This window comes from Mirounga leonina, unplaced genomic scaffold (assembly GCF_011800145.1).
Source record: "Mirounga leonina isolate KUSES-001 unplaced genomic scaffold, KU_Mleo_1.0 Mir_104, whole genome shotgun sequence".
In the NCBI taxonomy this organism is placed as follows: Eukaryota; Metazoa; Chordata; class Mammalia; order Carnivora; family Phocidae; genus Mirounga; species Mirounga leonina.
In genome coordinates this window covers 14625494-14650557 of record NW_023270231.1, presented here as the reverse complement: position 1 = coordinate 14650557, position 25064 = coordinate 14625494, and positions in this window count along the sequence as shown.

The window sequence follows — 25064 nt, the reverse complement described above, 5'->3', positions numbered from 1 at the left end:
GGGATGGAGCCCGCATGGGGCTCTGTGATCATTGGGGAGCCCACTTGAGTTTTCTCTCCCTCTCCCTCTGCCCCTCCCCCTGCTCGCATATGCACGCTCGCTCTCTCAAAATAAATAAATAAATGCATCTTAAAAAAAAGGGGGGGAATGCATTGGCACTTTGATGGAGTTGGTACACCATTTAAAGAGGCCCTCACTCAAGGTCTTGGAAGTGCAGGAGTAGCATCTGAGAGTGAGGGCCTCCTCAACGGTGTGTCCCAGGGTCCCTACCTCGCCTCACCTGCATCTCTGTCCTGCTCCGTGACCTTAGCACCGTGACTTGACTTTTCCCGGCCTGGATCTCCTCAGCTGTGAAGTTGGGTCTAACTGCAGCCACCCTCAGGGCCGCCGTGAGGATGAACGGAGATGAGCTGCAGGGAGGGGCTTAGATCATCGCGAGCACGTCCTAAATGTGAGTTGATAACAGATGGGGAAACTGAGGCTGAGAAAGTTCACAGAGCTGGAGGCAGAACTGAACTGAAGCCAGCCAGGGTGGGGCTTTGAGCGAGGTGAGGGCCGACAGGAGGCATCCGGATTTGAGGCCTGGAGATGAGGTGAAGAGGTAGTCGCAAGGTCAGCTGGCTTGATTTGCTGGTAGCAGCGCTGGGGCATCGTGGTCAGGTTCTGGATCTATCATAACATGATAGCCAACTTCTTGGAGACCCACACGGAAGCTAGCAAACATCTCCCCCAAGATGCACCCACCCACTCAGCACATGCAATCTGTTGTTTGCAATCTCAGCAGGTAGGGGCCTCTCTGAAGCTGTCCTCGGTCTGCACATGAAGGAGACTCTTGATTTTAGGATATTGCATGGGGGCAGCACATCATGAACGCTGGCCCATCCCTTTTCAGGCCCAGCTGTGCTCAGAATTTAAGTCCATTGCCCCTTCTCTCCTCCCTTTCCCTGTACTGTCCCTTCTCTGCCTGGCTAGGACCTGCTTGGATGGGAAGGCAGAGACACTGGGGTTCCTGAGGGTCCCAGGTCTCCCTGTCCCCTGCTTGGGACACTGCTTGGGAGGGCCTGAGTGGCCCAGGCTGAATTCCCCTGTCATGAGCCACACCCTGGAAGCTCTTCCTGCCCTAGGCACTGCAGAGTGTGGGCCAGCTCAGCTCACAGAAATGGAAAGGGAAGGGCAGAACTGGCATTTACCAGGCACCCCCAAATTATGCAGAATTTGTTCTTACTTTTGCCATAGTCCTGATAATAAAATGGTATCGTGATTAGTATATGGCCGGTATCGTTCCCATTGACTGTAAGATCTTCGAGGACACAGGCAGAAACCATGTTCTATCCATCTCTAAATGAGAGATGGAAAGATAGGTGGAATGGAGGGGCATAAGGGAAGTTGCGTGAACATCATAATTTCTGTTGGCCGAGCTAGAACCTCTTTTTCTATAGGCTGCCGAGGCTGAGAGAATATGAGGCCAGAGCTGTCGACTGCTGGGAACTATCTGGTAGGAGAGAATGGTTGTAACACAGCGGACCTGTGTCACAGGCCGGACCTGAGGGCATTTCCTGGTTATACGAGCCAGTGGTTTTCTTTTATTTATTTATTTTTCCCTAAAGCTAGGTTGCATGGGGTATGTGTCACTGTGACCAGAATCCTGAATGATCCCGAAGCAGGGAAGGAGTCACGGGGGCAAGAGGTGGGGTGTCTGCAGCTGGGGCTGTGCCAGTTCGGATACATCAGAGGAATCCTAATGCCTCTGGGGCTTCTCTTGCTGCGGATGGAGGGCTGGATGCAGCCTCCAGGGTCAGAGAAGAGGGACTGAGTGTGAGAGGAAGGTGAAGGTGGGGGTGGGGGACGCGTGGAGACAGGATTAGTGGAAGCCTGAGCAGTAGCTCCCAGTGTTTACCTGTTTACTGCCAACAGCAGATGGTGGCCAGCCTCCCCTGGACCTCAGAGGGGAAGGAATGGTTGGCAGGGAACTCCTTTCCAGGCCCTTCTGTGTTATTAAGCAGGGGTGGGGAGTACTGGGTGGGGCAAGGGGAGGCCTCTAGGTGTGGGGTGGGGTCATAATCTTCAGGCTTCTTCCTCCCCATAACCTCAACTTCCTTTGCCACTCAGATATCCCTTGCCTTCTACATCCCAGCCAACCTTGTCCTGAGCGCTCCCCCATCCCTCCCCACCTCTCTTCAAAGATCTGGATCCCTGGGGATGGGCTGGGGTGGGGAATCAGGATTTTACCAAAGTTTTCAGGTGCTTCTCATGATCCTCCAGGATTGGAAACCACTGAGCTCATTCAAAACCCTGTATTTTACAGACGGGTGACTGAGGATGGAGAAGGAAAAGGGCTTGCTCATCATCAAACAGCAAGGCAGGGCCTGAGCCTCCGTCTCAGGTCTTCCAAAGCAGAGCGGCAAAGCTGTGCTCAGGTCTCGGGGCTTGCGCTCTGAATCCCAGCAGGGCCAGAGTGCTGGCTGGAAGAGGACAAGAACACCGGCCTGCCTGTGCCTTCTAAAATCCGCAGATCCCAGGAGCAGGGTGAGGGTCTAGAGCCAGCCCCTCATGCTGTGAGATGGTACAGACCGCGGGTAAGGCAGAGCCAACTGGCTCTGAATGAGGGCTAAGGAGGAAGACGCCCCCCAACCGCAGGGACCGATGACGGCCACAGAGTGAGTGTCAATGCCTTTCCCTCCTCCTTCGGCCTGTTCAGGTTCTAGGGAAGCCTCACCTCCAAATAAGACAGGGTGCCTGTTTTAATCCCTTGCTGCTCAAAGTTCGGGCACTGGACCATTACCTGGAAGCTTGTCGAAGTGCAGAATCTCAGGCTGCACACCATGCCTACTGAGTCAGAATCCGTATTTTCACCGTGGAGGGAACTCGGACACACACTGCCCTTTGAGGCACAGGGTTTTATCCACCGCCTAGTGTGACGTAAGCACAGCAATGTGAACTGGCCTCATTTATGTATTTGGCCGCGCTGTGAAATATTTGGTGTCAGATGTGTTTTTGCACATCAGGTCTTGTTGGAAATCCACCAGAGGAATTATTGAGTTAGAATAAACAGTAGCAGCCACAGTAAATGTGGGAGCCTTGCTCTATAAAGGAAAGGGTCGCAATTTCCTTTAGGAAGTGTGCGTGTTTTCTTATTAAATGTACTTAACCTAACGTCCATCCAACCTGCTCACGCCTGTTTTAGAGTTTGCATTTGGTGAGCTCTTGGTCGTACCAGGAGGTGTGCTGAGCATTTTACACCCTTGACCTTCGGGAACCCTCACCATACCTTTGAGGGAGGCGTTACGTCTATTCCCACTTAGCAGATGAGCAAGTGAAGGAACATCCAGGTGAAGTCACTCTGATTTCTGCATGTCATCTTGCCTTTCACTTTCGTTTTATAATCCTTTCCCCACCATCCCACACCCCGCCGTTCTGTGCTTTCTTAGATTCTGTATGTCAACTTGGCATCATTTGTCATAGGGCCATACTACTGGCCGAAGTGTTTGCCTCTCTCCCAAGTCAGCCTGCCTGCACCTGGCTCTCCACGTGCAGGCAGGCTGATCCAAGGCTGAGCCCCACCAGCCTTCTCTAACTCACACACCGGGCTAATATTTCTCCTGCCCTAAATCATCCTCGAGACAGGCACCGCAACTAGGGACCATCCAGATTATTCAAACTGGTGAATCCTAAACTGTTTACCCTGCCCTGCCTTGCCTTTCTCATGGAAGCCTCCATAAAGGCCAGGGCCTGGTCCTTCCCCTCGACCAAAACCTGATACTTCCCATGTGGCCCTGCATGGCGTGGCCCCTCCTCTTGGGAAATATAAATAATGAAAATTGTTCTTCTATGGCATTGACCTCTCTGTGCTGTCACTTCCGTAAATTGAAACCCATGGGTACAAGTACAACACCCACCCCCATCATTGCTAGGCCCTGACGTGTCAGACTTTGGGCCCTGTGGCTTCTGGCTTTTGGCGTTTAGTGAAGGTTACTTGTGCGGTGCCTACCAGGTGTCTGCTGGGATAAGAGGCTGACATCTTCCCTGCTCCGAGGGGCTCCCAGGAACTTGCTTATCCTGGGCCTTGAACTTGATGTTGTGTCAGGAAGGTCATGTGGGCAGGTCTGGGGGATTCCGAGTGTTGGGGGATAATTCTCCATGAGTCTCTTATATTTCTTTATTATTTTTTTAAAGTTAATGACAGAGAGAGAGAGCACAAGCAGGGGGAGCAGCAAGCAGAGGGAGAGGGAGAAGCAGGCTCCCTGTTGAGCAGGGAGCCCGACGTGGGGCTTGATCCCAGGACCCTGGGGTCATGACCTGAGCCGGAGGCAGACACTTTATCAACTGAGCCACCCAGGCGCCCTGAGTCTCTTATACTTCTATACATCTTGCAAGCTGGCTGTCTTTGAGTGGCCTTGGAAGGTAGTAGCAGTGTCTTCGTCTAGAACAAAGTGCAGATTTGTGTGCAATCCGGAAAAATAGAGATCATGTCTCCCTCAGGGCAAAGGTCAAGTGGACCATTATAGAATAGTAGGATTCCCTAAGACCTGGGTTCCTTTCCTGTAGCACACCCTGCGGCAGGAGCCAGCATCATCTGGCCCTCTTCAGCTTGTGGGGAGTGGGACAAGGGAAACTGGTGCACGGATGAAGCTCTATGCTCCCTGTCATGCTGTGAGCAATAGTCCTTTGTCTCTGACCCAGGAGTCTCAAGTCTTATACCAGCATCCATGACTGTGGCAGGCAAACTTATTAGCATGCAAGCAGGGTAAAATCTTAGATCCTACACAATTCTTGACACTGGAGTCTTCTGGTTCATGGAACTAAATAGACAAGCCCTACTTCCCTTGGAAGAACAGACCGGGTACCCTCACTAAGAAAGATAAAAAAGGGGGTCATGATAGTATAGAGTATGAGAGCACTGGGTCTGTGATATTTACCCAAAGAAGCTGAAAATGTATGTCCACACAAAAACCTACACGTTGATGTTTATAGCAGCTCTATTCATAATTGCCAAAATCTGCAAGCAAAATCTTCAAGTGAACAGATCAGTAAACCGTGGTACATCCAGGCAATGGACTATTTATTCAGTGCTAAAAACAAATGAGCTACCAGGCCATGAAAAGACATGGAGAAACCTTAAATGCATATTACTAAGTGAAAGAAGCCAACCTGAAAAGACTACATATTGTATGATGTGAGTCACATAACATTTTGGAAAAGGCAAAAGTATGGAGACAGTAAAAAGATGAGTGTTCTCCAGGACTAGAGGGAGGGAGAGATGAATAGGAGGAGCACAGAGGATTTTTAGGGCAGTGAAAATATTCTGTGTGATACTACGGTGAGGAATCTATGTCACCATACATTTATCTAGATCCATAGGATGTACACCATCAAGAGTGAACTGTAGTGTGAACCGTGGACTTTGGATGATCTGTCAGTGCAAGTTCATCAACTGTAACAAATGCCCCACTCTGGTGGGGGATGTGGATAATGGGAGAGGCTGTGGGTGTTGGGGTGCAGGGGATACGTGGGAGACCTTGGTATCTCCCTCTTAATTTTGATGTGACTCTAAAACTGCTTTAAGATAATAAAGTCCTAAAACAAAACGAAACCCCCAAAAAAAAAAAAAAAAAAAAAAAAAAGGAAGCACTGGGTCTGGAGCCGAAAAGCCTTGGTTTGGAGCTGGACTCCTGACTTGGGACAATTTGAGCTCAGTGTCCTCCTCAGTGAAGTAGGGCTAAAAATTGTTCCTGTTTCATGGATTGTTGTGAGGATTAAATGAAGTAATGAGATAATAAGCTGAAATGAGTCAGAGCTTCACAAATGTTAGCTTTTGTTATTACTATTATCGTGGTCGTTTTTTTTGCCCTCCAGCCAGTCATTCACTTGGAGGCAGTTTCGGAGGCTGGGGGGGGGAGCCCTTGACAGGAAAGGGACCTCCAGACCCTGCTGGAAAGGGACCAGGCTCCCCTGCTTCCAGCTGATAGTTCAGGGACGTATTACACACCTCACCTCTGTGCTGGATGTTCTCTTTAGGCCCCTTACCCACCAACTTCACTTTCTTCATTAGTCTGCCCAGGTGCTAGGACACAAAATACCATTGACATGCTGGCTGAAATTGCAGGAAGTTATTTCTCACAGTTCTGGAGCTGGAAGTCCAAGATCAGGGGGCCAGCAGGGTCAGGCTCTGACCTGTCTGGCTTACGAATGACCGCCTTCTCTCTGAGTCCTCATAAGGTAGAGAAAAAGCCTTGGTGTCGCTTCTTATCAGGGCATTCATCTCATGCTGGGGGCCCCACTCTCATGACCTCGTCTAAACCTGATTACCTCCCAAAGGCATCTCCACATGCCATCACATTGAGGGTTGGATCTCCAACATGTACTTTTGCAGAGACCCGGCTCAGCCTGTAGAATTCTCTATGTTCATCCAGCCTGCTCTGAGCCCCAGGAGGCTCGCCTCCACAGACTGCACCACCAGGCCCCTTCTCCCTCTGGCTTCTGGTTGGGGCCCGCCAACCGAGGGCACCCAATAGGGACTGAAGGGCCACGGAGAGAGAGGCCAGGGTATTTGCCCAGTTTCCTCCCTGTGCTTCCCCACTGAAGGCATAGCTTCTATCCTGTGGGTGTCTCTCACAGCTATGCGTCAGGCTTGGTTCTGACGACCTGTAGGTCCCAGGGTGGCAATGGCATCATGCGGTTTGCAGCCCGAGTGCGTTCTCCTCCCTTCTGGATTCCCCGTGGCCCTGTTCACACTTGAGTAAGTAGTTTCTCCATTAAATTCTCCTCAATTACCCCTTCTGAGTGTGCCATCCATTTCTAGCCAGGACTCTATCTAATGGAGCTCTAGTCTCCCTCAACACAGCCTAATCCCAACAACCAGGGATCAGCAGTCCTGAAAGGGATAGCCAGAAATCACCCCAGGACTCCTTCCTTTGCCTTCTCAAAGTTTTTGGTTTCAGGACCACTTTGTAGTCTCAGAAATTATTGAGGACCCCACATAGTTTTTGTTTAAGTGAATTACATCAATCCATAGTTAACTGTATTAGAAATAACAATAAGAAAATTTAAGAATATTTACTTATCAGTTATATGAAAAAAACCACAATATACATTAGGACAAAATGTTTTATATAAAAAAAGCTATATTTTCCAAACAATTATGGAAAAGATAACATTGCTTTATGTTTTTACAAATCTCCTTAATGTCTGGCTTCCTAGAAAGCAACTGAATTCTTGTATCTCCTTCTGCATTCAGTCTGTTTTTTTTTTTTAATTATATTAGAAAATATGAGTGATGCTCTGCTGAGTTATTTTGAAATGTTTGCTTGTATAACAGATTTTCTGAAATTAGCAATAATATCACCAATCTCATCAGGGGTCTTTAAGCACCGGGAAATTGTCATGCTCACTATGGTACATACAAATTTTCCAAAATTCTTTTTTTTTTCTTTTTTTTTGCATAAAAGCTCTAATTTTACCAATGCATCTAATCCTGTCAGGCTTTCTCAAATTGATAGGCTTACTTCATTTCATTTTCAAGAAAATGTCTGTCAAGTGCTCAGGACTGACAACAGCAGGTGTCAGGTGTTCTTGCAGGTAAAACTTGTGTGCCATGGAGAAAATGGCTAGTTCAGCTTGCAACTCAAATTGTGGCACATGACACGCTTTTCGTAGAGTCAACCACTGTCTGCAGACAAACTTCAGATGTAGCGCTCTTGCTTTCGGCACACTTCCTATTTCATTCCATAGAATATCGAGAGCATATGGGCTCGAGCCTTGAAAGGAGTGAAAATGGTCATTTGTACTATAGCATCAAGAGCATTCTCGAGTGAAACTAGTTTTTTCCCTCCGAGTCATTGACAGTGCAATATGGGGCTACCACCTTGATTTCCTCTGAGCCTTAGCAGTCTCATCCCCCATCTTCTGTACTGTCAGAAATGACAACACAGTGAAGAAGGCAAATACTATCTTAGTATTATCATTAAAAGAGTTTTGACCCTGCAGATCCCCTGTAGGGACCCCCAGGGGTTCTTGGATCATACTTTAAAAACCACTGCCCTATAGCATAGAATGAAGTAATGGAATTATTGATCATGTCTTTATTTTGTTCAAAGGACTTTTCTAGAACTCACTTGAGCCTCTGGAATCTAAGGTCTACGAAGGCAGGAAGTCTTTGTCCACAGAATTTAGCGGTGCTTGCATATGAGATGCCAATAGATAATTAGAAAGATTATTAATCAGAAAGATCATAAATAATTAGACATGTTGTAAGTTATTAGAAAGACTATACATTCTTTGAAAGATTATTAAAAAGATTTAAACCATGGTACATCCAGGCAATGGAATCTAGACACAGGTCTTATACTTTTCACAAGATTTAACTCAAACTGGGTTATAGAACTAAATGTAAAATGCAAAACTACAAAACTCCTAGAGGATGATATAGGAGGAAATCTAGATGACCTTGGGCTTGGTGATGACTTTAAATACAACATCAAAGTCCCAATCCATTTAACAGGCTTTTGGCACATGTTAACTATTTTCATGGTAAAATTTCTTTTTTTTTTTAATTATGGTAAAATTTCTAGTGTGCATATGAACAAAGATTAAAAAGTTTATTTCCTGTTGTGATGGAATTGTAGGTAAGCCTTTTTGTTGTTGTTGAGATATAAATTATGTTAACTTTGCAAAAAAATGTATTTTTAATCAAAATGGTCTTTCTTCCTCCCTCCCTCCCTCCTTTCCTCCCTCCTTCCCTTCCTCCCTTGCTTCCTTTCTTCCTTCCTTCTTTCCATCCTTTCTTCTTTTTTTGTAGGAGAAAAACCAAAAGTCTTTTCTAAAAGGGGGATGATAGCCTACGTGGAGGCAAGGAAAGAACCATATAACCCTTCCAAGCCTGGGGCTACCTCTGGAAGAGCTTGGTCCTGGTAGATTTTCAACTAAGAAAATGAGGGTTCCTGCCCAGGAGGAAGAAATAGGCCTGGAAGTATGCATCCAGGCAACATAGTGGACACAGATGGCTCCCCTCCCCACCCCTCCCCACCCCTCCCCACCCCTCCCCACCCCAGAGGAGATGTGTCTGGTCTCAGGGCACTGCGTTCTGGCCAAAGGAGGGCTGGAGGAGTTATACAATACAAATAGTTGGAGGCTGGGAAGCATAATATAACTCAGGTGACTATGAGATATCACGTGAAGTGTCCAAGGCTCATGAGCAGCTTGTCCTAAGTCACATGGCAAGGTAGGTGGTCGAGCCAGACTCAGCACTGCAGCAGGGCCTGGTAGATAACACGTAGGAGGTAAGTGGCCCCGGGGGGGAAGACACCTGTCTGTCTCTAGGAAGCAGCTGTTACTCCGGAGGCTCAAAACACCAGCCTAATGTGTCCAAGTCTTTCAGATCTTTCCAGATCTTTTTCAAACCGAAGCAGGAAATGTGTATTGTTACATGAAATCCCTCAGTTTTTGAATGATGGCAATTCCTTCAATAAATGTAAAGGCCCATATGGGTCAAATAGTCAGGGCTTCCCATCATGTCTGCGTGTGCCTTCTTGTGAAAACTAGGAGAGATCTTTGAATTATGCTGGAGAGAGAAAAGAAAGCTCTTGAAGGTTAAGATGATCCCAATAGGTGAAGAGCCTTCTGACCTAAACAAACATTGACTTTTTAGCTGCTCTCAAACTAATATTCAGGGACTTCGGTTGAGACAAACTGAGCAATCCTGGATACACCCAGGCGACATATGTCAATATTTTAGGCTACACACGAGGCTTTGATCTAGCTGGGAACAGTGAGTACTTGGGGAAAAATCTGAGTGCAAGCTAGCAGGCCTGAGCGTGTTTAGGGCTGCACTGAAGCTAGATAGGAAAGAATCATGTTCTGAGGATTCTGTCTCAAACCAAAGGAAGGCTGAGGTGGTGAAATAGCAATCAGACATAAGACACTTTCTGGCAAATGCTGAGTAATGATCGGCCTGTAGAGACAAATGCATCAAAGCAAGTTAGAAATTAAAGAGAAGCTGATTTAATGTCCCTTTCCCTAGTTTAGCTAAGAAACTCCAGCAAATCTACTGCCAACTCATCATAGCTTTTGGGGGACCTGGCTCAAATCTCAGCCCCGCGGCCACTGCAAGCTGCTGTGATCTGTGTCAGGATGGGAACCTCACGGAGCATAGGGCTCTCCTGGGTGAAACGGGGGCTGTGGTACCTGGGGAAAGGGCCATCAGGAGGAAGGAGAGAAACATCATAGCTCTGGCTTGCTGAATGCTTGCTGCATTCACTGCTAAATTCTGTGGACAAAGACTTCCTGCCTTCGTAGACCTTAGATTCCAGAGGCTCAAGTGAGTTCTAGAAAAGTCCTTTGAACAAAATAAAGACATGATCAATAATTCCATTACTTCATTCTATGCTATAGGGCAGTGGTTTTTAAAGTGTGATCAGGCATGGCTCATCTCACTTAGGTTCATTATGACCACATTCCTGCCGCCATCATTGTTGTCAGGATGTGCAGAAGCCCCTAGAATGTAAAATAGTGCTGTCCTATATTATCGTTTGCATTACAGGAGATGTGCATGCCTCAGAGGCCAGGGCAGGAGGCAGCTTCTCTGAGTTGTGCTCTTGAAGCCCTGGGAAGCCTCCCCTATTCACACAAGAATCCTAAACAATCTTGTCCCTGGAGATCTGTCCTCTAGAACACACAGAGGCTCTCTTGTCCTTACTAACCCCTGAATGTAGTAAGCAGTTTGAAATGAAAGTAGATTGTCTTTCTGGGTAAACAGATTTGAAGATTTTTCTTCTACGTCTATTAGCTCTCCCATAATGCTTGCCCCAGCACTGGGCAGGTAGTACCCAATACATCACTTTTGTCGAAAACAGTTTCCTGTGTTTCTCCATTTTACAAAAGTAATTTAAGCTTGTTACAATGAACTTGGGAACTACAGGTATCTGGAAGAAGTAAGCTCTGGAAAGGCAGCAGACAATGCTAAGTCGTCTTTGGAAAGCAAAATGCAAATCCCAGCCTGGAAACTGGAGGGTTGGAGGGCAGCCGCTTTCTGCGCCAAACCCCGGGAGCCTGTGACATGGGGCTGATTTGTCTCTCAATGCCACTTGCTCATCTCCACACACCCTGAGCCTACCACAGTGCCTGGCAGGAGCGAGATGCGCGGGTAAGGTTCTGCCAACTTCCTCTGCCCAGGGTGTGTGCAGAAAAGCTGGGAGCAGGGGAGCTTCTGGTAGTCCTAAGAACCTGAGAGGGACACTGGCAATTCGTGGGCAAGAGCTAGGGAATGCAAGAAACAGTCCTGCACCCCTAAAGGCTGGGAACACGGAGTTCTGTGTGCATGAATGCACAGAGTGAGTCTGCAAGAACACACAGCCTGAAAGCTAATGGTGATAACCCTCTGGGTTGCAGAATGATGGGAGCTTTAGGATCATGTATCCTTTTTTCTTTTTCTTTCTGCCTTTCTTTCTGCCTTTCTTTCTTTCTTTCTTTCTTTCTTTCTTTCTTTCTTTCTTTCTTTCTTTCTTTCTTTCTTTCTTTCTTTCTTTCCTTCTTTCTTTCTTTCCTTCTTTCTTTCCTTCTTTCTTTCCTTCTTTCTTTCCTTCTTTCTTTCCTTCTTTCTTTCCTTCTTCCTTCCTTCCTTCCCTTCCTTCCCTTCCTTCCCTTCCTTCCCTTCCTTCCCTTCCTTCCCTTCCTTCCCTTCCTTCCCTTCCTTTCCTTCCTCTTTCTTTCTTTCTTTCTTTCTTTCTTTCTTTCTTTCTTTCTTTCTTTCTTTCTTTCTTTCTTTCTTTCTTTCTTTCTTATTTCTGCTTTGTGCATCTATATTTTTTTTTCTTGCAAAAGAACTGAAGCAATGCATGTGATGGAATCAATAAAAAATTAATGTATTTTCTCTCAGACTTTTTCCCTAAAGAGAGGAATTATCTGTAAATTCAGTTGAAAGATTCATGGAGTGAAGGATGAAATAATTGAAGGGAGTAATTTACCATTAATAGAGTAATGGATCAATGGATGGAAACCCTCCTTAGGGGCAGCCTCCTTAGACGTGACCCCAGTGGCACCAGGAGGGGCACAGAGTGAGTCCCTTATCTTTCTCCCAGGTCCCACCACAAGCAGGTGGCTCGGTGAAATGGAGAAGGTGGCTTATCAGCCAGGGTGAGGGCAGATGCTATCACCCAGGTCCAGACCCACACAAAGGCCTCAGCCGCACTTGTGTTTCTAGCCTGTTCTCCCAAGATTCCCCGACAGACATCTGATAAGATGCATTTAGCTGTCTAGTTTGCATGGTCCTGACAATTTGCATTCAAAACATATGCAAATACTGGGGGCAGGTTGCTGGGGACAGAGGTTGTGGTGAAATGCTTCTAAACTTCTAACCAAATGAATCTATTAACCTCAGGAGGAGGAGCTTCTGATTTCAGCCTCTATTTGCATCAAAAGGACAGTTAGACCCCTGCCCATTCCTTCCCCATCGGGTGGCTTATCTCATCTCTGGGAAGGTGCAGTTAGCACTGCCACCCAGTGACTTTCCCAAAGTCCCTGGGTTCCTGGGCTCCTTGGCTCCTCAAGCGGTGGCCCTGAGGTCCCTGAACTCTCTGGCCAGCCTCTGCGAGCGCTCACCGGAAGCCGACTTTCGGGCCCTCCGGGCACCTGCCCAGTGTGTTTATACAGCGGCAGGGTCAGCGGTTGAGGAATTAGCGCACAAAGAGAACAGTGCCGCGCAAACGCCACTGATGGATTAATGCTCTGAAAACAGTGCATCTGGGCTGGTAACCCGATATGCTGCCCAGGCAAGGGACTAATCTCCGGGGAGGCCAGGACAGTTTCTGCAGAGGCATTTCCTGCTTCCTCACCCGGCCTGGTGGGCTCAGGCACTCATCTCCTGAATCTCAGACCGCACACCCGTTCTGACCGGGGGCCTCGGGCAGCGCTAGCTTCATGGGCTTGCAACCTGTGCAGTCCCATGGGGGTTACAAGGACCCTGACCTTAGTTTAATGCTCTGCTGTCACTGTCTCGACATTCCTAATAGTTTTTGAACAATTTCCCTCCGTGATCAGCTTGCACTGTGCACACAAACCATGCAGCCGGTCCTGCGCTTGGGTGACAGCACAGGGTGCTGGGGACTACCCAGGGAACTGCAGCTTTTCAGCTTGGCATTCAAAATCCTTTCCAATTATCTCCACATTCTCCACTCTCAGGAACTGTTGCCTTCAGCCAAAGATTCTGTCGCACACATCCCTGCCTTCGCACTTCATGTGCCTTGTGCCTCATAAAACTTTCCCTTTCCTCGTCTTCTTGCGGACTCCTATTCATCCTTCAAAACCCTGGAGAAGAATCCTTTTCTTTTTCCCCTGAAGATGTCTGTAAAATCCTGTAGGCAGAGTCAGCCCCATCCTCAGTGCTTTCAGAGCCCCCCAACCATTCCATTGGTGTTCTTAGTGAACTGCAGCATGATGATGCTTCTGTCTCCCACGAGTGTTTAAAAATATTTAACAATTTGTATGGCAGAAGCACCAACCCATGAGAGTTGATAGAAGGAGGCCAGACACAACCAAGGAACAAGGTCCCCAGAGGACCTTTTGTGGGATCTGGGGTTAACCCTTCACTCTCTGGATCATGGGAATCAGAGGGCCTTAGGAGCCCAGGGCAGAGTGCGTTTACCAACTGTTAAGAAGTATTTCAACCTTTTGAAGTGTGTACTCCTATCCTGGTGCATCCTGGCTGAGAGCGCCTCACTCAGACATGAGCTTACTTTTAGCAGGAGCCTTGTGGGATACACCTTTCCGTCCAGGTGTCTAGGACAGGGCTTGGCCCAGAGTCAGTACTCAAAGAAGGGGAAGGAAGGGGGTGGGAAATGGTCTATGGTAGCTGAGTTTCTGGGCATCCCTCTCAGGGGAGAGGGAATAAGGAGCCTGCTCTGAAATCAGGAGACACCCATTTCTCCAGCTCTCCGCAAAGGACCCTCTGCAGGGAATGAGTCCAGCATATTATAAAGTGTCCTGCAGTGGCTGGGGGAAAACGCAACAAAAAAGAGGCCGAGTCTCAGGGCCACATGCATGCAAGATACAGGAACACGCACTCACACACCTACATGCAATCATGCCCGATCTATAGATGTGTGCTCCTCACACATACCACATCCTCCCCAATACACCCCCAGATCCCCTAAAACCGGGAGCCACCTGCAGAAGCCAGAGAGTGGCTAAGGCAGCCATCCGTGCTGGGTTGGAAGCGTGGCCAGAGGGCGGGGGTGGCAGGGGTCCCCTGTTGGGAGAGCAGCCGGTGCTGAGAGGGTCTGGAAAGGAGAGGCAGGAGCCGGAGGGCACCACAGAGGGCCTGGCTGAACGGAGGGTGCACTGAGCCACCACCCTGGCTGGGGCAGAGCAGGGTCTCAGGAGGTCGTGGGGCAGGAGGGTACAGAGGGGAAGGTTGTGTAGAGGAGAGTGGGGAGCAGGGTGGAGGCCAGCATGTGCTGGGTGCAGAGAACCTTCCATACAGCAAGTATACACTAGGTATCCTGGAGACGTCCTAACTTCTCATTCTCACCCCCACCCGCTGAGGTGTGAATGACGATCTCGTCTCACAGATCATGTTCAGATCCATGAAGGGGCTTGCCCAGGGCTGCACGGCCATGGACTGGAGCCCACACGTGGACCCAGGTCTGCTGGGCTCCATAATCCCATTGCTTCCACCTTGTACTCAACAGGTAGAGTTGTGAATAGTGACCTTTATTCCCCACCCCACCCTTCTCCCCTGTCCCAAGGACACACTGCAGGGGGCGGTGTCTGCCCTTCGTCCCCTTATTACATCTCCACCAACTCTAATTGGGAAAAAGTGGGCAAGAGCAGCAGTGTAAGGGATTTGGGCCAGAGCCAGGTTTCTCAGCCTCGACACTATTGTCATCTTGGGCTGGATCGTTCTTTGTTGTTTGGGGCTATCCTGTGCCTTGTAGGATGTTTAAAAGCATCTTTGGCTACTAGCATCCATTCCTTCTTCTCCACCCTCAGTTGTGACAACCAAAAATGTCTCTAGATCTTTCCAAATGTCCCCCGGGGAGCACAAGTCGAGAACCCCCAGCTGAGAACCTCTGGGCTAGACAGATGGCTAGCATGCGAGGATGTAGAGGGGATTTTACAAGTCTCCTAGCCCCTCTGCAATGATTTTCAGCACTCCAGCATACACCTGTCCTCTTGCTTAGGTGCTGATGAGTCAGGTTAAGTGGCGGGGGGAGGACACCATGACCTCTGGAGGGCCTTGTGGGCAGTCCTGCTGATCTGGGCGGGCGCCCGCCCCGCCCTCCCCCATGGGCGACTGGGCTGCCATAGAGAGACCTTGTCCAGCCGTGCTCTTCCCCTTACACCCCCAGGACGGTGGACCCAATGGCCAATTATGAAAATGAAAAACCCAGGTCTTGGCCTCAAATGAGTATTTTCCTTTGGTGCTTTGATTCTCCTGTAATAAGCGCCTGGTCACCAAGGAATCCCAGGAATGTGGCCTTGATAATAAAAATAGGCACCTGGCCCAGAGGGGCCCACTCCCTGGACTGGCACAGAGGTCTGGCCGGGCGGCCTCCAGGTCTGGAGCTGCCCCGCCCCCTCTGGGCAGGGGCTCTTGCTGAAACGGGCTGTGCCCTCTCAGCCCTGGGCCTGTTTCTCCTTCCCTTCTCCCAGCTGCCTGGCTGCAGCCCCTGCTTCCTTAATAAAGAGGGAATCCTTATACATGTGTGGCTTCCTATCGGGAGAAACAAAACACAATACACCTCTACGTCCACCCTAACATTTTCTGATCGTTTACTTTCTCATGTACTTTCACAACAACGATACTCTTCTTATTTCTATTTTACAGAGCCAGAAGTTGAGGCACAGAGAGGTTAAGTCACTTGCCCAAGGGCTCACAACTGACCAGCAGTGCTGTTGGGATGTGAACTCAGAAAGCTCTTTCCAGGTCCGGTGCATCTCAGGAACTGAGCTTCCTCTGCCAGGTGACCAGGCGGTCTGGGGCCCTTGGGGCTGATCCCTGGGTCCAGGAGCCCTTGGCTTTGAGGGTGCCCTCCCTGGGTGGCTGGGATGGTGAACGAACAACACAGGAGACAGCGAGAATTCTGGTGGCTCCATGTCTCCGTGACTCTGGGAATCTTACTACCCTCGTAAAGGACAACAGAAGGGTTGATAGGGAGGACGGGCTACTTGGCCGGGCTGGCCAGGGAAGCCCACCTTAGGGGCTCCTCCTGAGATCCTAATTCTCTCATATTTTACTCCGAAAGAGCATGCCCCCAGTTCAGGATGCCTGTCAATGGTTTTTCCCCAGGAATAAGTATAGGGAGGAGGCGTGGAGCCCAGGCTTGGGTCCTAAGGGGCTAGGGTTGCAGGGTCATGTCTGCTACCTGATACCATGTGCTCTCAGGCAAGTTACTGAACTCACGGGCTCTCTCATCTGTCTGCTGGAGCAAATGAAACCAACTTCATAGAGTTGTGATGTTTAGTGAGGAAGTGAATGTGCGGCCCGGCACACCGGGCACGCTGGGGCTCTGTAGGTTGCTTGATTACTATTTTGGTGGAAGAGGTAGGGCATCATCTAAGGACCTTGGGCCCTGAGGTAGGTGGCGAAACCTTTCTGGGACTCAGCTGGCTCACCTGTAAAGTGAGGGAAATAATGAAGTCTCATTTCAGGGGACTGGGAGCGTCGAGGGGTGGGGATGCACATGCAGAGGCTGGGAGATGAGAACCACACCAGCGGGTTCATGATTCCATGTAGCTGAGGATGCCCAGGGAGGATACAGGGAGGGCACTCACAAGAGTTCAGGCTGCAAGGTGGGCTTGTTCCAGTTTTGAGGCTGAAATCCTTTCCTGGCTTCTGGAGTCCAGGGACTTGGAGGGACCAGAGATAGTGATACAACTGAAATGGCCGTTGACTCTACGCTTTGTCCCCAGCACCCCTGCGGCCTGGAGCTGGGTTCCCGGAGGAGTGGAGGTCTGCAGGGTGAAGTGGACAGCATAGCTAGGCCAGGAAAAATTCCTCCTCTTCCTCCCCTGCACCCTAGTCCCTCCCCCTCACACACTATCATGTGGCTGATTGTGGGTGCTGAGGACCTAGGACGGACTGGGCTGGAGCACAATACTGCTAATAATGGCCACCATCAAGGGCTTGCTGTGTACCAGGCACCGAGCTAAATGCTTCCCAGGCATTGTCTCATTTCATCCTTACCAGGGCCCTGTGGCATAGGGATTGTGTTCCCTGTTTCACGAGGAAACTAAGGTTCAGAGAGGTTAAGTGCTTAGCTCAAGGTCACAGAGCTGGCACACAGTAGGACAGGTATTCAACCACAGGTGATCCTGCCTGAAGGCCTTAAGTAGAACACTCTCTGCAGCCCTTCCAGAGGCCTGTTTCTTTTAAGGCGAGCATCTATGAACCTTCTTTCCAAGCTCCTTAAGAATTTATCCCACTGCATCTGAAGTCAAGTCAGCTCAACACGTAGGGAGTGAATTTTGTAAACTGTGTTTTCTTTTTTTTAAAAAAAGATTTATTTATTTATTTGAGAGAGTGAGAATGAGAGAGAGAGAGAGTACATGAGAGGGGGGAGGGTTAGAGGGAGAAGCAGGTTCCTTGCCGAGCAGGGAGCCCGATGGGGGACTCGATCCTGGGGCTCCAGGATCATGACCTGAGCCGAAGGCAGTCGCTTAACCAACTGAGCCACCCAGGCGCCCAATAAACTGTGTTTTCAATATTCAGTGTTCTGACACATATCTACTTTAAGATGCACCATTGGTTTAATGATGACTTTTGGAGAGAAAATAAAGGAAAGGCACATTAATGTAATGTGCCTCAATTCTTCCACTTGACATAGTGGGAGTTTGAGCATCTTAGGACAGAGGAAATATTGGGCCAGGCTCTGTGTTAAATACCCATGATGTAAATACGAATAATAAGGCATACAGGCAAATCATGTATTTATCTGTTCTTCCAAGTATTCAGTGCATTTTTATATATTTTTTATTAAAGTGTAATTTACAGATGGTAACATGTGAACCCCTTCATATGTGCACACCCCATAACCACTATCTCTTCAATGAATATTGGTTACATTTTGAAGGCCAGGAATACAGTGATGAACATCATTGGCAAGGTCCTCCCTCCATGGAGTATAAAGTCCAGCAGACAGGAAAACAATAGCCAGAGAAGTCCACGAAACAATTGCAATTGTGCTTGTATTATGAGAAAACCAGGTGGTACGAGAAGATGAAGAAGAAAGAACAAGAGTCTCCATTTTGAATGGGGGGAGGGGAATCTCCTATGGGCAGCTGAAGCCAGGAAAATTAAAGTTTGTGGTCCCCAGGGAAAAACATTACAGGCAGAGAGAACAGAAGGTGTGAAATCCCTGAGATGGCAAAGAGCTGGCGTCTGAGAAGGCCAGTGCAATTGGTTAAGACATGAGTAACAGGGAGAGATGGGCTTTGACCAAGGCATGCCTGGCCTCACCAAACAGCCAAACATGTCAGTGAGTTGGGCATTGCTTCTTTGTACAGATGTATCCCATCTAGGGGTATTGATGTTGTGATTGAGAGTCAGAGAAGGCTTCACAAGGCTGACTGCCAGGCAGTGGGCAAGTCAGGGAAAGGGCATTCCAGGTAGGATGCTGTGTGTCCCAAGGCTCTGCAGTATGAAGCAAGAGTGTCTGTTCCCTAAAGCACTACCTGGCATAAGCCTGGCAGAAAATGAGGAGTAGGGAGGGAAGTGTGGGCGATGAGGCAGAAATGGTGTCCCGAAACCAGTCCTTAGTGGGTACCAAAGGTGTTTGCATTATATCCAGAAAACGATGCCTCAGAAAGATCCTCTGGGCAGTTGGTGAGGAGAACTGGAGACAGCAGAGATGTGACATGTGGTAAGTCCCCAGAGGCACTGGGGTTCTCTGAAAACTGCAGTGGGTGGGTCTCCTGTGAGCACTCACAGGGCCATGTATAGAGTGCCTGGAGCACCACTGTCTGTCTTAGAAGTCCTATTTCAGGAAAGGTGCTATGTTTGATTTGGGGATCCATAGTGCCTGGACAGAGTAGGCGGTCAGGAAGAACTGGCTGAATGAATGGATCCCCATCTCACATGTACCTCTTACCACACCCCGGCCCCGTCTCCATTCCTTGCACCAGCATCCCCTCTCTGGACTCACTCTGCACTCCAGATGCACCCCCATCACTCATCCCACTCCACCCCAGTAGCACAAAGAAGTACTTACAGGCCATGGGGTTTAGACAGACTTGGGGTCAAATCCTGGCTTGGCTGCCTGTTTGTTGTATGATCATGGGCAAGATAGTTAATGCCTATGAGACTCTGTTTTCCCCATTCCCCCAAACAGCTACCTAGTTCCCAGGGTTGTGCAGAAGGTTCAATAAGCTAATGCTCATTGAGCCCTTCATAGGAAAGGAAGATGTCCCTGTCTGGTCTTGTCCTCCCGCTGCCACTAGCAACAGAACAGAATCTCTGTTTTGTGCCTAGTACTGAAGGCTGGGGAGTTTTCTGAAGCTGGTATTAATCTGTAAACTAATCCAAAAGAAGGGTATATACTCCTGGGATCATTCAGGGATAAGGTCAAGTCTTCTCTCCAATTACTGTGGTGACACATGACTCTCGGAGGGAAGCGCATGAGTGCCCTTCCCCACCATCTATGCCAACCAAGACTTGAGAAACATTCACTGCATCTCCAGCAGGGACAGGGCTGCTCACACACTAGAATGAGATGTTTAATTTGAAAATACAACCTGATACGATAAGGATGGGGAGATCTAGATAGCTCCAGAAGCCAGGACCCAATCAAATGCTTCTAATTTTGAAAGAAGCTCTCTGAACAAATTGCCTTAGAATAAAATTAAGATTAGAGGGGCTGGTCATCCCTCCCTATCTACTCTCCCATTCCCAGTCAAGGCCTCTCCACAATCACTGGCTTGAGAAGAGTGATTCAGGGGTCTGGACTAACACCCAGAGTCTTCCTTGGGCCAGCAGGTGGGCCCAGGGCTCAGCAGCTGCCTTCAGGGATCCAACAGTGGAAGGGGAAGGTAGATCCCCCATGGACTTCTACATTCCAGACATGTAGTAAATATCAAATAATGGATGGTGCTAAAACTCTCAGGCTGCTGGACACACAGTCAAATCAACATGTACAGGTTACTTAGGGAGATGCTTAAGGATCCCACTTGGAATGGAAGAGGCCATATTGAAATCCCAATCTTGCTCCTTACTTATCACCTGACTTTGTAATATTGATTGAGATTAAGTTCATGGGCAAATTAGTACGAAACAATAGCAGCTAAATAAGATAGAAGTAAAAGTCCAAAGATCAACAGACCATGGTTGATATGGTAGCTCTGGTGCAGAGGACCTAGGCTCTGCTATGCATGAATCCCCCCAAGGCCACCGCAGAGGCCAAGATAGATACTTAAGCTCTTGCCATCATACCAACATTCTGGTTGAGAAGAAAAAGCAAGGAAGGAGACAGGGAAGGACCCCCCCACCACCCCATCCTCCTCTTAAGGATGCATTGCACACACCACCTCAACTTAAATCCCATTGGCCAGCCCTAGTTACATAGCCACATCTAGACATAAAGGAAGTTGGGAAGTATCATTACTCTGGTTATCCATGATAAGAACCAGAATACAGACCTAAGGAATTGGGGAAGATCATGTATTGAGAGACAAATAGCAGCCTCTGCCACCATTGGGAAAAATCACTTCCTGTCTCTGATACCCATTTTCTTCATTTGTAAATGGGTTAGTAATTGTATTCCTAGGGTCATTAGGAGAATTAACCGAGATTTTAAAGTGCCAAGCACATTGCCTGGAATATGGTGAAAGTTCAATATCTTTTAAGAAATATTAATGTTTTTGTGACCCATGACTCTCACCTTTGAATGTCTGCAATAAGAAGCAGAGGGACTGTCCTTTCAAAACCCAACTCAGGCTTTAGTCAAGCCCACTCTGGACTGATTCAATGTCATGTTACCTCAGTGGCAACACCTGGTTTGAAAGGGGAGCAGAGAGGAAGCTCACAGGGGGATCAGCTGTGGGTATCGTCATCATCCTTGTTTTACAGATCAGTACACCCAGGCTCACGAAGGTGAAAGGGCATACGCAAGGTCCCCTAGTTAAGTAAAAGAGAATGCTAGAATTTGAAGTCGATCTTCTTCCCCGGGCCTGGCCCCTCACCACTACACCACACCGCACTCTTCCATGCATGCCCATGGGCAAGCATCCTTCCAGGCAGGAGACTGCAAAGGGAAAGGCTTTTCTTGGAAAGTGTGTCTCACACTGCAGGGACTCATAGCCAACCCTGTGTGTTCCAGCAGGATGCTATCCAGACACTGGCCTGGGGGTGAATTTGGTGGCCCCATCCACAGCCTCCGGGAAGCTCTGCAGGCCCAAGGCTGTGGTGGGAAGCTGGGCTTCAGTGGGAATGGGATTTCCTTCTGGCGGTCAGCAGCCTCCACACTCCCAGACACCACAGCGAGACAGTGCAGGGCTCGCACCGGTCCCAGCCTGGGCTCTGGGTGACGTCACGGTGTTTTACTTTTTCACAATCACTACCAGTGGGTGCCCATCCGGTGCCAGGACTGGGGCTGGGGTTCCGGGTTGGCCGACTTACCCAGAAAGAACCACAATTGCTTGGGGCCTTCAACCTACAGCAGCCAGGGAAGCCAAGCCAAGAGCTCTACCAAATCTGGCTCCAACTCTGCTCACAGGGAGGAATCGCTGAAAACAGTGTTCCCTCTGCCTTCTCCTGAGCTCTGGACACTAGGGCCTGGGGACCTAAGACCAAATACAGAGGGCCCAGGACCAGACCTTCCTTGCAGCTGTGTCCTAGAAAGTTCTAGAAGAAATGCAGGGTGGTGGGTAGAGGAACTGCAGGGCTGGAAGAGATGTCAGCTTCTGAGAGTCTTTTTTTGGGCTCTTATCCTCACAGTACCTCCTCATGACTCAGGCCAGCTGAAGAATAAGGGCCAGGTTGGGGAGAGGAAAGGGAAGTCCCAGGGAATTGGGGAAACTGAAGCTGAGAATCAACCAAAGTCCCACTCTTAGAAGTCACGTTGGAGGGTTTAGATTTTATCCCAGGAATATGGGAAATTAAAGGTAGGTTTAAGCAGGAGGAATGAGTGGGACATGATTCAACTAGTGTCCTAGAAAGATCTCTGACTCATTGTGGAGGTAGATATCAAAATCAGTATCAGTCAGGGTTCTTCAGAGAAATAGAACCAACTGGAGATACACGTATATATGTCCATGCATATACGTAGATGTATATACCTTAAGTTTTATATGTATATAAGAGACAGAGAAAGAAAGATTTCTTTCAAGGACTTGGCTCACATGATCGTGGGCGGCTGACAAGTCTGAACTCTGTAGGACAGGCCAGCAGGGCTGGAAGCTTGGGCAGGAGTTCATGCTGCAGTCTTGGGGCAGGGAGACATCCCCAAGACATTATGATGTGCCCCCAGAGGCCTCTGGTGACATCTAGGGTAGGCCATGCCCCTGAGCTGTGCGACGGTTTCTGTCCAAAGCTGACCTTGGTCTGGGCTTGTCTTCTCCTCCTGCATCAGAACGTGCCCTGCACTGTCCCCCAGAACCCATCAATGTATCTGTCTGGTCTGAATTGTAGACTCGTTGAAGGCAGAGGCTGTGCCTTGTATCGGGATACACTGCATTAGCACAATGCCTGGTACACAGGAGATGCTGAATAAATATGAAAGAATTAATGAATTTCCATCCGGAACCCATGTCTTGTCATGTGTATTTCTCACCATCCTCCACCCTCCTCCCCATCTGGACCTACTGGACCCTCCAGAGCCCTCCTGCAGGATAGAGGTGCTTACAGGCCGTGGGGTATGGTATGAAGCAGGCCTGGGGCTGAAGTGTGGTTTTGACATTCACACAGAGCCTGGATATAAATAAGGTTTGAACAATTGATCGGTTGATTCTTTCATTCGTTCTTTTTTTTTCTTCATATGCCTATTCATTAAACTTTCATTGGATACTTGGGTAAGCCAGATTTGGGTGCTGGATTCACAAACAGAGACTAGCTATGATCCCTAATCTTACCAAGGTCACCATCTGGGCAGGGGTGCCCTTCACACACACACACGCGCACACACACACACAACAATAATAATAAAACAATGCATCTTGAGGGTAGTGATAGGAGATGTAAGCACTGGGTATTAAGGGAACATGGGGAGGGACACCTAAGCCACTTGGAAGGAGGGCATCTGGCTTCTGCTGGAGGGGACAGCTGAGCTGAGCCTGACTAACGTGTAAGAGTCTCAAGGTGGAGAGCAGAGTGAGGCCTGGCAGGGAGAAATCAACCTAGGAAAACAGTCTGTCTGGCCAGGGCAGCCTGGAGCCCAGTGCGTTGCAAGGGAGAGATTTCCCAATAGAGCAATTCCTTGGCACTCATGCTGGGAAGTGGGTTATTTTTCTTCCCCAGGCTTTTCAGCATCCAGGCCACCTGCTCGCCTGGTTCTTGCCATAAAGAATTCACCTTGTGCCAGGCTACAATGAGGCCTCCCTCCCTCCCCCTGCCTTCCCCTCCCCTCTGGCTTGGCACAGATCTCCTCCAGGGAGGCTGAACCCATGGGCAGGGACTGGGAGGGTGGCTGACGGAGCCAGGAAGTGCAGCGGGACAACTTCAGTGAGCTGGCTGTCTGCGGCTGACAGGTCCCCTAATCCACAGAAATCCACCCCCGTCAAATGCAGCCTTAGGTATTCTCCCTTGCTGTTCCTATCTGTAAAATGGAGTTAGACAATCACATTCCAGTCAAGTGAAGACTCATCAGCCATTTTATCCCCGAGTCCGACAGAACCGGCCCAGAGTAGCCGCTGAAACCTATTTGTTGAATAAATGAAAGGACTGGGAAGACGGAGATCAAACGTGTGATTGCAAGTGGGAGGAATAGTCCCTCCGCACAGCAAACCAGGAGGGGCCGCTTGCCTTTAGGGTCTCCTGAGGTTTAGCACTTAATCGGTGGTCTTGCTAGTTTTTCCTTCAGGGCAGGGACTATGTCTTAGGGGCCCTAGCAAAGGGCCTGGAAGTGCTGATGAACACGTACTAAATGACCACCTTGTACTGCTGTTATTTCGGCCCCCCTCGAAGGGGCTTTCTCTTGTGCTTCTCCCTGCGGCCGCTCGCGCAGTTGAGGGCCCTGAGGCTCTTCTGTAACTGGCACTCCACAGACGTTTGTAGTTCCATCGAATCACGAGGTTGGATGTAGACCAGAGATTGTAAAAGGATTTCATTTCATGGAGCAGCATCTCCTTGTATGGGTCAGTTAATTCAAATGCTACACCGAGGAAGATTCTGTGGCTGTGCTGGGCTAAATGGGGGGTTCCCCAAATGCCGGGCCCACATCCTAACCCTTGGGACCCATGAATGGCATCTTACTGGAAAATAAGTGTTGGAAATTTGGAAAATTGAGTTTTCAGAGGTCATTAAGTTAAGGGTGTGGAGATGAACATATCCTGGATTACTGGGGTGGGTTCTAAGATCACTGACAAGCATCGTTATAGGAAGCAGAGGAGGAGACCCACAGAGAAGAGGAGAAGGCCATGTGAACACTGGGACAGAGATTGCGTGGAAGCAGCCACAGGCAAAGAATGCCTGGATATGCTAGAACCTGGAAGGGACGAGGAGTGATTCTCCCCTGAAGCCTTTGGAGGGAATGTGGCCCTGTTGACACCTTGGTTTTGGACTTCTGAATTCTGGGACTGTGAGGGAATAAATTTCTGCCATTTTAAGACTTGCGGTTTGTGGTGACTTGTTAAGGCAGTGCTAGGAAGCTGCTACGGTGGCCTTCTGAGGGCTCAGCGGGAAGGGACACTGTGACAGATGAATGATGTCTGCACGGCTGAAGGAGGGCAGAGTGGCAGGGCACATGCTGAGTATCGGCCAACTTTGACTCAGGTCAACCAGGTCTTCTGGTTGGGGGCTTCTGTGTAAGCACATACCAGATCATCCTATCACCATGATTCAGCACTGAATGGCACAGAAATCCATCAGGACTTACCTCATATGGCCGAGGGGAGGTGGGTGAGTTGTGGGAAACAAGGGCGCATTA